The following is a 14709-nucleotide window of genomic DNA, read 5'->3' on the forward strand; positions in this document are numbered from 1 at the left end:
TGAACATTGTATAACTGAGACATAAGCCTGAGAACTTTGTAACTTTCCACATGGTGATTCAATAAAATAAATTTAAATAAATAAATAAATGGCAATATCTCTTGACTTTTTATTTAGCTAGCTTTGCACGGTCATTGTAAGGTTTTGGGAGGGTTGTATTTACTGTTGTGATGAGTTTATCTTTGGTATTCATTCTCCCCAAAGCCCCTCAATTCTGGTTCTACTGCGAGGGCCTGTGACTTTTGATTACTTTGGTTCACAATGGCACAGCTTTCTCTACTAGAGTCAGAAGACTCTCGGAACACTGTTGTAATACAATTTCTGAAATGTACTAAGAAACAGGCACCTTTATTCCCTCACATGAAATAAAGAGTGACAAATTAGGACAGAAGTGAACGTCTAGTGATCTGAGTTCTGACCTTGGCCCTGCCCCCATATTACAGTGCCACTGTCATGTATTTAACCTACCTGTCTTGAACCTAGAATTTGCAGAGACTTTTCCCTACTTCTTACTGCTTTCTGTGATATTAGAAGGAATAAAATAATTAATCTTTGGGAAGCATACTGAATTTCTTCAACAAAACAAGATCCTATACAGAGTTTGCTAAGTATATATGTGCAGGATTTCTGGCACTTCAAGTCGCATAAAACAGTAATTCCTATTCAAGTTATCACCATTTAAAGAGCTCTTAAAAATAGTTTGACTCAGCTCTGGGACGACTTGGACTTATAGCTCAATAAAAGCACAAGCTGTATGTGAGTATTCTTTTTCTATAAAAGGAAAAAGCCTTGTGTTTGGAAGGAGGAATCAAGAATAGTTGTTCCATAGGAAATCAGTGTCACAGTAACGATATGATGTAGATTTGTTCTTTAAGAATCTCTAGCAAGGGGCTGGAGTGATAGCACAGCGGGTAGGGCGTTTGCCTTGCACGCGGCCGACCCGGGTTCGATTCCCAGCATCCCATATGGTCCCCCAGCACCACCAGGGGTAATTCCTGAGTGTAGAGCCAGGAGTAACCCCTGTGCATCGTTGGGTGTGACCTGAAAAAAAAAAAAAAAGGAATCTCTAGCGACTGTTAGGCCTTCCTATTTTTCCTAATGCTTTTCTTTGTTCCATCACAGTGAAAGAAACAGAGCCACAGAAAGGAAAGCTACAGGTTAGCCTAAAAAAAACCCTAAGTTTCTCAGAGCAGTGGTAGTCTTAGGTGGCGCTCTGACCACAGAGCTGAGAACCACGCTGGCCCAGTGAGTAATGCATGGCCCCTTTGAATCATAATGTGCAGTACATTTCTATTCCCATCACTACTCCCAGGATTTCTTATCTCCTGCCCTGGCAAATCATAATACACACACCCCATCCCTGTCCAGTGCACCCAGTGGGGGGGTGGGGGCAGAAAAGACAAAGTCATTTATATAATGTGTCTCCCTGCTGAGCCCCTAATGGCCGAAGCTTTTGTTCTGCATTCAGTGGCTGCATGTGATGGGCAGGAAGCCGCAGTCTCCCTTTGTTCCATGGCCTTATTCAGCAATTTAGATCCATCATAAAAATCAAATATGCATGTTGCAATCCTCTTGCCTACAACAGCTTCAATTTTCACCTTTCTTTAATTTGAACTCCACAGGGGAAGAAAGAGAATGAAGGGAGAAAGGGAGAATGGGGATAAGAAAAAAATTGCTTTGTATTTTTGCTTAGTGGACTGTGAAAATAGGCAGTAATGGAAAAAATATATTTTTAATCTCGTAGATGCATCCCATTCAAAACAACACATACCACTAAACCTGGCCAGTAGATTCCTATTCGGAAAGTGCCCTCAAACCAACCTGGTTTAGCTCTGGCTCTATAACTGGATGTGAAATGATGGGAAAAGAGAAAAATATGAAAGCATTACAAAGGGGTAAAAAGAAGACTCTATTTTTGTGCTTGAAGAGTTATCCTATTCATAAAAATTACATTTACACTGCTTTTAATTATAGCAAAAGAGAATGTTTTATGTTCAGCTGATTGTCATGAGTTGGGTTTGTAAAAGATGATTTGGAGAAAAGATTTGTAGGGGCAATGAGAGAGATTACATTTACAGATATATTTCTCTCGATAAAAATGAACATACTGACAGAGATGTTTTTGTCTATGTATTGATTTGCATACTATATTTAAAATTTTTCCAGAATTTCAAAGGATGTGTTCCCCAGGGTTCAAATGAATTTGCATCTGCTGCTTTGGTATTGATTATTCAGAAAAATAAAGAAACCCTTTACCTATCCCATTATTAAAGTTGAGCAATAACTTTACGAAGGGGCTCATGCCCTAATATAAACAATATGGCCAATATTTATTTGATTTAATTTAAAAAAATAAAAGATCTGAAGAACTGTGCTTCTTTATGCCTGGTTTCACTTACTAGTATAGATTTTGAAGGCTCCAAGCTAGCTGAAGCCACCAGCTTGAAGACCCTTTGCCTGCTCTTATAAGTGAAGCTCTTGGGGATAATTCCAGGGAGATTTTCTGTAGGCAATATTAGATAGACACTAAACATAATGTAGGATGGATGCATTTGAAAGAATGATGTTGGGGATCATTCAAAGCCGAAAAGCCTTTGATTGTCTTGAGAAGATCTTCTAGAAGTTATACCAAATCAGTCTAGGATCAAAACCAATTTCTCAAGTTTGATCCAGTTGTAATATGAAAATCCACTAGATTCTAGTATAACTAATTTGAGATGTGTGAGGAAGAGGTTGTTTCCCCCCCCCCACATTGATTTTTCCTTTCAACAACTTCCCCCCCCACTCCCCCCACACCCTACACCCCCTCCAGTTTCACTGAGAAAATCTCTGGCATTTAAAAGTGTTCAATTTAGTACAGTTCACTGATGCATGTAATCTTTGCTAACTGCATCCCATTTTCTCTGAACTTGGTTTTTCAGGCCCTCTTATGTCCTGGGCAAATTTTACATTTACTTTAGATTTTAAGTAAAACCAAAGATAAGATGATGCACCCGAGATATATTAGCACTAAGAGGATAAATTTAAATCTTTAGATTTTCTCCCTTCCCTCTCTTGGAAATATAGAAAATTATCTATACCCACAAAAGAGAAATAGAAAATTTTAAAAGTATATTCCACATAATCTAGCTTACATATGAAGCAAGAAATTTATTTATATCTTCAATCACATCTTCCTGAAGTAGGAAAATTAAACAAATAATAACATCTGGAAGTTTACAACAGTAGAGAAAATTTGTAATTTTATAGAAATAATGGCTGTATGCCTACTCAACTCATTTCTCTCCATGCCATCTCTGAATACCGCCCTGTATTTCTTAGGTTACTATAGACATATCTACTTGGTAACTTCTCACTAAAGGCAGTACCGTATGCTGGCATTTTTGTTTTTGAGTTTTTCTCAGATGAAGAAAGATACTCAACAGAAGTATCCAATGATAAACATTGTTTTCCAAAAGGCTGAATTTAGGATGATTTAATATATGTGGATATGAATTTAACTATATTTTTTCACTCCTATCATATAAAAACTTTGTCCTTCATATTTATTTCTCAAGAAATATATTGTAGAAGATCTTGAGAAAAAATATGTCACTACGGGCCAGAGTGATAGTGCAGCGGTAGCGCATTTGCCTTGTACATGGCTGACCCAGGTTTAATCCCCAGCATCTCACATGGTCCTCGAGCACTTCCAGGAGTAATTCCTCAGTGAAGAGCCAGGAGTAACCCTGTAGCATCTTTGGGTAAGACCCAAAAACAAACAAATAAAAAAAAATTATGTCACTATTTTCTTGACCAGTCTTCTTTTTCTTGTCACCTGTTTACATTTCAGTTCATTCTATACTACCTTTAAAACTACCTATGGTTAAAGACAATTTTTCTATTTCCATTCTCAAGTATCTGGGCTCTCAGAGAGCCTTTCTTTCCCTGAGTATTAAATACATGTTGATGTAATGATTAATCTCAAGTACTGCAACCTTTCTTTTTGTACATAATCATGCAAAAGTTGAGAGTACAGCCTACAGAATTACACAATCAGTTTAAATCCTTTTTCTTTTTTTTTTAAATATTTAAGTCACTATGATTTACAATATTGCTAATGATAAGGAAAAACTAAGACTTGGGCTTCCATCTGACTCAGCAAGTCCACTTCTGGGCCTCAAACCCCTATTTCTGTTCTGACCAGTTCTGTGACCTTGAACAAGTTAAGCTTTAGTATCATCATTTACAAAATAAATATGTGAGGATAATTCATAGGATGGTAAGAGTTTAATAGAATTATGTAAAGCATTTTTGGTTCTTGAGTTTCTGGTTGGGTTCCAAGGTAGACTGAGGTGGACATTCACATTCAATATATTTATTACTTATTAGAGAACTCCTGGGCTGGAGTGATAGCACAGCGGTAGGGCGTTCACCTTACATGTGGCCGACCCGGGTTTGATTTCTTCATTCCTTTTGGAGAGCCTGGCAAGCTACCAAGAGTATCTCTCCTGAAGGGCAGAACCTGGCGTATTCGATATGCCAAAAATAGTAATAAGAAGTCTCACGATGGAGACGTTACTGATGCCTGCTTGAGCAAATCAATGAGCAACGGGATGACAGTGATACAGTGATACAGTGATTAGGGAACTCCTGGAATCAACATCAATGGGAAGGGGACTGTAGTGAATTTCCAACAAAGATATAAACCTAACAGGTCAGTATTTTTCAATGGATAGCAGGCCTTCTTTTAGAACTCTTATCAGTTGGTGAAGCCCTCCGTTCCTGAAGGAAGATTTGGGTGGCACATATTTAAGTATTTAATAAGTGCTTTGGAAATATTAGCTACCTGATTGTGCTAATATATATTTGCCTGTGAGACTATTCTCATTTTTCAGTATACCAAACAAATGCATACTTTATATATTAGAATTTTTTGGGGGGGGGGCACACCCAATGGTTCTCAGGGTTTATCTCTGGCTCTGTGCTCAGAAATCACTCCTGGAAGAGCCAAAGGACCACATGGAGTACCAGGAAATGAAGCTGTGTCAGCCACGTGCAAACACCTTACCTGCTGTATTATTGCTCCGGCCCTATATATTATAATTTACAAGAGTAAGAGAATAATTTTGGAACTTTACTTCAGGATTTCTAGTTCCCCCAAATAGTTGTTACATGACTTTCATTACATTAGGACTCTGTGCCTTGGTTTCCTCATCTATAGAATGGGAATAATTATAGTTCATATTTTTAGCAGTTTGAATAGTGCCTGTCATGTAATAAGCTCTCTTGTTATTGTTGCTTCCTTTATCTTCTCAGAAGATAAGCATGTCATAAAAAATTTATAATCAAACAATTCTTATTTTCAACCCCAAGTCTTGTGTGTGGCCCTGGGTTCAGTCCTTGGCACAACACATGCACACAATAAATAATAAATAAGTAAATGTTAATTCTATGTCTGTCACTTACCAACTGTATTGATCCTGGATGTACTATTGAACCTGTGACCCACAGTTTTCTCATCTGTCAAGCAGAAGCCATGATGTTTATCTTTAGAGACTGCACCAAAAATATCAAGGTTATATTATGAATGTAAGTTTAAGTTCTTTTCCTAGAACATGGACACAATCCTAGGGTGTTCTAAAGATTATGTGAATCCATATATGAAGAGCACTTGGAATGGTGCCTGATACAAAGTGTGCATTCAATAAATGTTCGCTTATAAATGACAGTGATGACTATATATAAATCACAATGTACAATGCCTTGATATAAAAATACTCAAACCTTATTTTTTGAAGCCCATCACAGATCTGTGTTCCTTCTTTTCACCTCCACGGCCTGTTCCATCTGACTTTCTGACCTGCTCTACATTTTCGTTGTTGTCATTAAGGAATCTTTGTTTGTTGTTGTTTGGTTGGTTGGTTTGGGGCCACACTTTGTGATAGTCAGGGGTTACTCCTGGCTCTGCACTGAGGAATTAGTCCTGGCAGTGCTCTGGGGGACCATATAGGATGCCAGGGATTGAGCCCAGGTTGGCTGCTCACAAGGTAAGTACCCTATCCATTGTACTATTGCTTGGACTCCAGTCGAGGAGTTTTTTGGTTTTTTACTTTTTTTTAAATTTTTGGGTCACACCCGGCAATGCACAGGGGTTACTCCTGGCTCTGTACTCAGGAATTACTCCTGTGTGGTGCTTGGGGGGACCATATGGGATGCTGGGAATCGAACCAGGATTGGCCTCATTCAAGGCAAACGCCCTACCGGCTGTGCTCTCTCTCCAGCCCCCAATCGAGGAGTTCTTGAGCAGTCAGGGGCCCAGGGAACACTCCAGCTGTCCTCATGTGAGCTGTGCTGGCTGAGTAGTTCAGTGTTTGGCCCAGTGTTGCGGGGGCTACCAGGCACACTATTCTGGAAGACCATAAGCTGACCAACTTATGGAAGACCATAGCTGACTTCAGACCAAGGACTGAACTTGGGACCTCCACAAGGTAACCCCACATTCCAGCCCTTCGGCCTGCTCTACTCTTTCTTATTCTCAATTATTTCGTTCCTCCTCACTCACTTGCTTAAGACTTTTTAAGACGTTAAGACATGTAGATCAACATTAAAATCAACATTTAACCAGATCCTTTAATATGTTAAATGTCTTTAAAAAACAAAAGTGAAGGAGAGGACAGGGAAATAGATCAAAGAGTTGGAGCATATGCTTTGCATATGGGAGGTCTGGGTTGATCCTTAGTACCATATAGTCCTCTAAGCACTGCTATAGGCAAACCTCCTGAGCACTGTGCTGAGAGTAGCCCCTGAGAACCATGAGATGTGACCCACACCCTCCCCCAAAACCCTGAACTTATTTCTTTTTACCCCTAGAGATAATACTGATTATAATGGTCAAGTGTTATTTATAAGAATGAGAAGGTTATTAGTATAGAAAAAGAGATTGCTATTTCTTTCCTAACTTGAATCAGAGAAGAGAAATAGACTTAAAAGTCACATAAAATGAGCATGGGTGACCAAAGAGCATGACATAATCTCTAACACTAAGAGAGGCTAAAAATAAAGAATATTTTTAATTTGCTTAGAAGAAATCATGAGTTCCAGGTCAAAGGAAAGAAAATTCTAATGACTCCCCTTCTAGGCCTATGATTCTGATTCTGTTCTCTCAAAATATTTTAACTATAAATATTATCTGCTAGTGTGCTTTGCTCATGCTGTGATTCTTTGTTGTCATATTACCTTTCCTGGTTTCATAATATTTGGTGTCCTTTATAAATTCTTCTGAAAAAAATTATCTAGTGTGGTGCAGTCATCTACTATTTATAACAACTTAGAAACAGTTTCTCCTCTGGGGCTGGATCCCTACCCAGGTTTCATCCCTAAGCACAGAACTAGGAGTGATCCCTGAGCACAGAGGCAGGAGTAAGCCCTGAGAACTCCTTAAAAAAAAGTTTTTTTCAATTATAGTTCAGGTGATATTGTTCCATTAGTGTTAAGATTTATGTGTTGATGGATAGAGTCTCTGCTCCCCACCACCACAAAGCACCCGTGACCCCCCCACCACTGTCATTATTCATCTCGGGTCTGACTTCATTCCCGTCTCCTCCCACTGTTTGTTTATGGTAATTACAGTTTTGGCACAAACAGTTACGTCACCACCAGCAGCTTGCCCAAGACCCTCTGCCATGCCACTGTGTTCCTGCCAGTCCACCTCATTGTTTGCCTCCTTCCCTTCCCGCCCAGCCTGGTATTCTCAGATCTATACTCCAGTGCCCAGAGTTTATTATTAATTGATATCATTCATATCCTTGATTTGTTTCTCTGTATATCACAACTCAGTGAGATCATCTGGCATTTGTCCTACTTCCTCTGCCTTATTTCTCTTAACCTAATGTCCTCCTGTTCCATCCAAGTTGCTGCAAATTCTGGGATTTCATTTTTTCTTTTGGCTACATAGTATTCCATTGTGTGTATATGTACATATATGTATATATATAAAGAAGCTGATATATATACATATATGTATATATACTGCTTCTTTACCTATTTGTCTGCCATTGGACATTGAATTGTTTTCATATAGCAGCTATTGTCCTAAGTGCTACAATGAGCATAGGTGTGCATATATCTTTTTTAATTCATGTTTCGTTCTTGTCTTTCTATTTGCTTTGGGATAGATGCCAAGAAGTGAAATAGCTGGGCCATATGGGAACTCCATTTTTATTTTTGTGAAGAATCCTCATATTGTTTTTCTTAGAGGGTGAACCAGATGACATTCCCATCAATGTTGTGTGATGGTTCATTTTTCTGGCAACACTAGTTGAAAAATTTTCTCTTTATAGAAGTACAAAATAATGAATAATAAGGGAAGCTAAAAGTTTGTTTTTCACTCCGGAGGAAATTGTCTGAATGAATTTACCTTCGTCATCGTCACAGCATTTTTAAAAAATAGTTTCAGATTAAAATATTCTCAAGTGTTAACATTCTACATTAAATTACTTTAACATGGATTTGATATAATTATGACCATTATAATAAATAATGTGGGAAATCATGATAATTAGAATTAAAAAGCTAAAGGAAGGCCAGAGACATATTACAGGAGGTAGGGTGCTCACCTTGCTCACAGCTGACCCAGGTTCAATCCCCAGCATCCTATATGGTCCCCCAAGTACCACCAGTAGTAGTTCCTGAGTGAAGAGGCGGAAGTTACCCCTGAGCTTCACCAGGGGTTACCTCCAACATACACACACAATAAAAAAATTTTTTTTTTCTAAACCTGAAGGAAAAAGAATAATTTGATTGGGTATTTCTATGGGAATAAGAAGAAGAGCAGGTTAAAGTGGAGGTGTCATCTATGGAACAAAAGGAATAAAGTCTGAAATTCTTAAAAACTTAAAATTCTCTTATAAGGATATTATTACATAAAAATCTAGGAAATAGGCCAGACTCAAGCATAGCTCCTAATAGGTATATTAAAGCTGTATTTTTTATGGCAGTTAAAGCTATCATCTTTGTTAATGCTTTGAACTACTGTAGAATCATCCACCCAGGAATCTTAAGTTCCTATAAATTCTATACATAGTAATCATTATATTTTAAACATATAAAACATGAGACTTTTCTTTCTACAAATCCCTGGGTGTGAATGCATTATATGTCATTGTTTTATGACTATTTCTTTGGGTTCCTATCCTAATCTTTACTGAAGGACTACTTCGTTGGTATATGTCTTTTATTTTATTTTATTTTATTTTAAAAAAATTTTTAATTGAATCACCATGAGAACAGCTACAAAGCTTTCAGGTTTAAGTCTCAGTCATACAATGATCAAACACCCAGCCCTTCACCAGTGCACATGTTCCATCACCAAGAACCCCAGTATACTCCCCATCCCACCCACCACCCTGCCTGTGTGGCAGATGATTTTCACTTTACTCTCTCTTTACTTTGATTACATTCAATGTTTCTACAGAAAACCCACTATTATCATTTGGAATTTTCCCCCAACAATCAGACCTGCTGAAAAGGCTTCATTTGATAATTTGTTTTCTATTGCTGATAATGAAGAGCATATGATTTTGGATTTCTGGTATTTTAGTAATTAAGTCCGGACTGATTTCTGCCAGAAGCCACTGGGTTCCAAAATTGGTCATGGCCGTTCAGCAGTGGAGGAGCCATTTGTGGGCGGCCGCTCGGGGTCTCATCTGAGCAGGGAGTACAGCAGGTACCATCCCCCATCCAGAGATTTCCCTCGCACTCTGTCACTGCAAACTTGTACCTCCGTCCAATGGGCTCTGAAAGATGGCAGTTGCGATGCCTCCACCGCCAAAAGGAAAGGCCGAGGGACAAAAACCTTTGCCCTCCCGGGCGGCACGGGGCGCTTAGTTCACAGTCTAAAGGCATTTCTGCAAGAGGCCACTGAGTTCTGAAATTGGTTTGTGTGCCTCCGGGGCTCTCTCTATAGCTTTGGGCATTATATTTTGCTTGTATATTCAATACCACCATTCAAGCCTGCGGGGCAGATGCTAGATCATCTATTTTCCATTGCTCACTTTGTATATCAAGAAAGGTCGGTTCAGAGAAATAGTCCTGATCCCCACATACAGGAGCCGCGCTTGTAGAAGCTCATGGTTGCTGGGATTCCATCTGGAGAAGGCGGGGAGACTGCACCTCCTCTATCTGGGGCACCCCGGTGATATCGGCTTGGTTTGTGGCCCAGAGCATATATATTACTATATATATAGTAATCATACCCATCATTTATTTTGTTTACTGGGTTGTGGGCCACAACTGGCGGTTGTTAGGGCTTACTCCTGTCTGTGCTTAGGGATCACTTTTGGAGGTGTTCAGGGGACTATAAGCAGTGAAAGGAACTGAACCAGAGTCAGCTGCATGCAACACAAGCATCATAACCTCTGACCCCTTCTTTGGGGTCACACCCGGCACTGCACAGGGGTTACTCCTGGCACTCAGGAATCACTCCTGGCAGTGCTCAGGGGACCATATGGGATGCTGGGAATCGAACCTGGGTCGGCCGTGTGCAAGGCAAACTCCCTACCCGCTGTGCTATCGCTCCAGCCCCACCCCTTTACTTATTTTAAAAAACAGTTTCCTGCTATTTTATTTCAATAACAATAAATGAATGTGAAATGGGAACAGTGAAAATTAAGAAATAGTTCTACTCCTTTAAGAGTTATTGTTTAGGAATGTACATACACATTAACACAGTAAAAATACAATGTTATATTAACATTTTTATTTTTTGGTTTTTGGGCCATGTTGCTTCGGCCTTATTCCTGGATCTGTGCTGAGGGATCCGTCGTGGTGTTGCTCAAGGGACGATAGTTTTATGGGGAATCTAAGCTGGTCCAGCTGCGTGAAGGGCTGGCACTTTCCCTCCTGGATTATCTCTCTGACCCCTCCAGGAACGTGTATATACCAGACAGCAGGGCAAGTGTCTGGATGGGCTTCATGAAAGAGACATTTTGGGTAGATCTTGTGGATAATGATGCATGTGGATAAGAAAATATGAGAGAAGGATGTAACAGGCTAATAGAAAATTGTAAGCAATGACCCAAAATCCTAGAACCATAGTATAGAAGACAGGGAAGGAAGAAGGGAGCAGAAACTCCTGAGGCAGAGACTGGAAGAAAGTCTAAAGACCAAAGCACAGATTATTTATTTATCTATCTATCTATCTATTTATTTATTTATTTATTTTTATAACTTGGGGGTATACTGAGTGGTGCTGAGGGGTTACTCCTGGCTCTGCGCTCAAAAATCAGTCCTGGCAGTCTTGGGGACCATATGGCAGGGGTCGAACCTAGGTTGGCCATTTGCAAGGGAAGTGTCCTACCCACTGTACCATCTCTCCGACCCCTCATGGTGCTGAATTTTGGTTATAAAACAGAGAAATTTCTTTTCTTTTTTCCTTTTTTTATTTATTTGAAAATTTTTTTGCTTTTTGCTTTGAGGCCACACCCAGGGGTGCTCAGGGCTTACTGCGGGCTCTCTGCTGCTCAGGGATCACTGCTGGTGGTGCTCAGGGGACCACACTGGGTTTGGGGGCTCAAACCCAGGTCAGCCATATGCAAGGCAAGCACCCTACATGCTGTACGATCTCTCCAGCCCCAAACAAAAAGATACATACAAAGTAATGAGATGTATTTTGTCCTTAAATTATTAAAAGCAATTCCAAAAGAAATTAAATGTCATTGTTTTATAACATTTTCTTTGGTTCCTGCCATTATACTTACTGAAGGGAGAGCTATATACATGGTATGTTTTTCAGAGACTAATGATGCAGGAGAATTCCCTATAATATTTTCTCATTAAGAAAGCTTCTCCTAAAAATATAAAGGCAAAGAAAGAGATTTGTGGGGGGGGGAAATGCATTCCTGTAGAAGAAATATATAATTTTCCCAGATTAATATATTAAACATATTTTAGAGACTTATTTAGACATTAATAATAATTCACATAGCAACCTTTAATGAAAAAGTTTAGCAAAGCTTAAGAAATCATTAATGTATAATGATAATTCCTTGAAACATTCTCATAGCATGGGGATAAAAAAGTTCTTAGAGGATAAGGATCAGATTTAACCTTTAACTTCTTTTACCTTTCATTTTTTGTGTATGTTATGGATAATTCTTGGATGAGTTACTTATATATTGTTGATTTTCTTCCTATATATAATTGTTTTTTACTGTATTTTAAAAACCTAGTTTATTTAAACATAAAAGGATGAGGAGGGTAAACAGAATTTTTTTAACTTTAGTTACTAGTTAGGGTAGGGAGAATAACAGAAATGTAACATTGAAGTAACAGAAAAGCTTTGCATAGCTTTTCAAGATGCATTTTTATATTTTCACGTTCTATGTTCTGTTGCAATTTCCTGCTCCATACCTTTATTCGTTTTAATAAAGGTTTCCTTACCATATTTTTCCTACTTGTAGGTCACTAATTACTGGTCTGTGTGCTAGTGTAGCTTTGCACCTACTCTAGGTGGTGATAAAGGACCAAAACATTCCTTAGAATTCTGTTTGAACTTTATATAAAGACATTTTCAGGGCTGGAGCCATATTACAGTTGGTAGGGCATTTGCCTTGCACGTGGCCGACCCAGATTTTATTCCTAGCATCCCATATGGTTCCCTGAGCACTGCCAAAAGTAATTCCTGGGTGCAGTGCCATGAGTAACCTCTGTGTATTGCCGGGTGTGACCTCCCTTCCCCCCCCCCAAAAAAAAGACCTTTTTCAAGTAAATTCACCACAGAGTAATATTTTTTAAAGGCGAATTAGTTGGGAATGTTTACAAGATAAATGTACTATTTATAGATAATAGTGCTTATTATCAACTAACAAACATATAATGTAATGTGCATTTGCACAATAGCAATACCACTAATAGCAAATGATTAATAACATACAGTCAGTTTGGAAGGGATTTCCTGAAGAAAGACTACACAAGAATGGGACTCTTCTCTTCACACAAGAAACCAAGAAACTAGACATCTGTTTTCACTTCCTCTAGTGAAAGTTTGAAACAATGTGTGATGTCCGAAGAATGAACAGAACTCATTGATGAATTAAGAGCAGAAAGCTAGATGGAAGTCATTGTGAAGTCTCTGCTTCTTGTTGAAAGTTAAAGACTCCGTAGGAAAACCCTTCAGTCACTAGTTTAACACACATACACACACACACAAATCAACTCCCATTGGAAATAGTGGAATGAACTTGGATCAGTATTTCAACATAGGCTTTTCTTCTTGATATTTATTTAAGCTTTATCTTGATTATGAAAACAAATATCATTTGGCATTCATGATATTAATTCAATGTTTTTGAAAGATGATTACCTCTCCACTAGAATTGACTACTTATTATCTGCATCTGTTTTGAAATTCAGTATGTTGGCTCTTGCAAGTCCCTTAATGAAGATGGGAGGTATTGAGATACTTTCAGGCTACTAATTATTCAGTACAACATTAGGCCAGTAAAGCCAGAATAGAGTGAAATCATAAAGGACATATTCCTTATTGCTAGATAAATTTGCCAAAAAATGTGTAAACATTTAAAAGTGTGAGATTTAATTCTCAGCCCTAGATTCCAGTCTCTCTTCAGATATACCTAAAATTCCAAACTTAATTGGGTTATGAGCAGTTACCTACTCACCGGCTGTTTCCATTTAACTATGGTGTCATAGTCTGTTCAGGATTCTGCAACAAAAACATGATATATTAGGTCAATGAATTTCAACTGCTTGACACCTTCAAACCAAACACTGATCCAGACACCAGCAATTTAAAATAATTGGATTGGATGATATATATAAAATAAAACGACACAAATTTCTTATCATTCTGGAAGCTGGGAAGTTCAAGGTATCCCCAAATTTGTTGTTTGTTGTCTCCCTGGTCCATAGATGGCAATCTTTTGTCTATCTTCATGTGGCAGAATGGGCAAGGGGCCTCGGGGTTTCTTTTTTAAGGGCACCAGTAACATTGGTGAGGTCTCTGCCCTCCTGACCTACTTGCTTCCTAAAGGCCTCACCTCCAAATTCCATCACACCGGGGAGATAGGTTACAACATACGCATCTGTGGGGACACAACTACAGCACATGATGTTACTGTTTACATATTCAAAGCAGTATTGTATTGGTCAAAAAAGAATAAATAAGAAAAGAAGTAAACACATATTTCTCACAAATGAATGCAAGGATTTTCATCTGTTGTAAATGCCAGTAAACTTCAAAAGTTATTAAAATGACATATCTTGTTGGTCTTCTGCATTACTGGTTCTTCTTACCAGTGATCTGAATGGAGTTTTGAAAAACTAAGAATTTGAAGGAGGGAGAGATACTACAGAAAACAAAGCAGTTAGAAGCCTTGCATGTGACCAACCCCAAAGCATTGTTCCTCCTGAGTACATAATCAGGAATAGCCCCCTGAGTGCCACCAGGTGTGGCCCCAAACTCCCCCTCCCTCCCACCCAGTAAACCCTGAAAACTTGAAATGAGTTATAAACTTCCATGCAAGTAAGACTTCTGATGGTAAATAGAATTATCTGATTTGTAGGCACTTTGAAATAATCAGTGATAGGTTAACCCCTGTGGATATTGTCTACATAAAGTGTATATGTAAGCAGTATAACCAAATATATCTTTTCCAGGAATTAAACTGAGATCAGCTGCATGCACGACAAACACCATACCTGCTGTATTGT

The sequence above is a fragment of the Sorex araneus genome, chromosome 8 (genome assembly GCF_027595985.1).
Source record: "Sorex araneus isolate mSorAra2 chromosome 8, mSorAra2.pri, whole genome shotgun sequence".
NCBI lineage: Eukaryota > Metazoa > Chordata > Mammalia > Eulipotyphla > Soricidae > Sorex > Sorex araneus.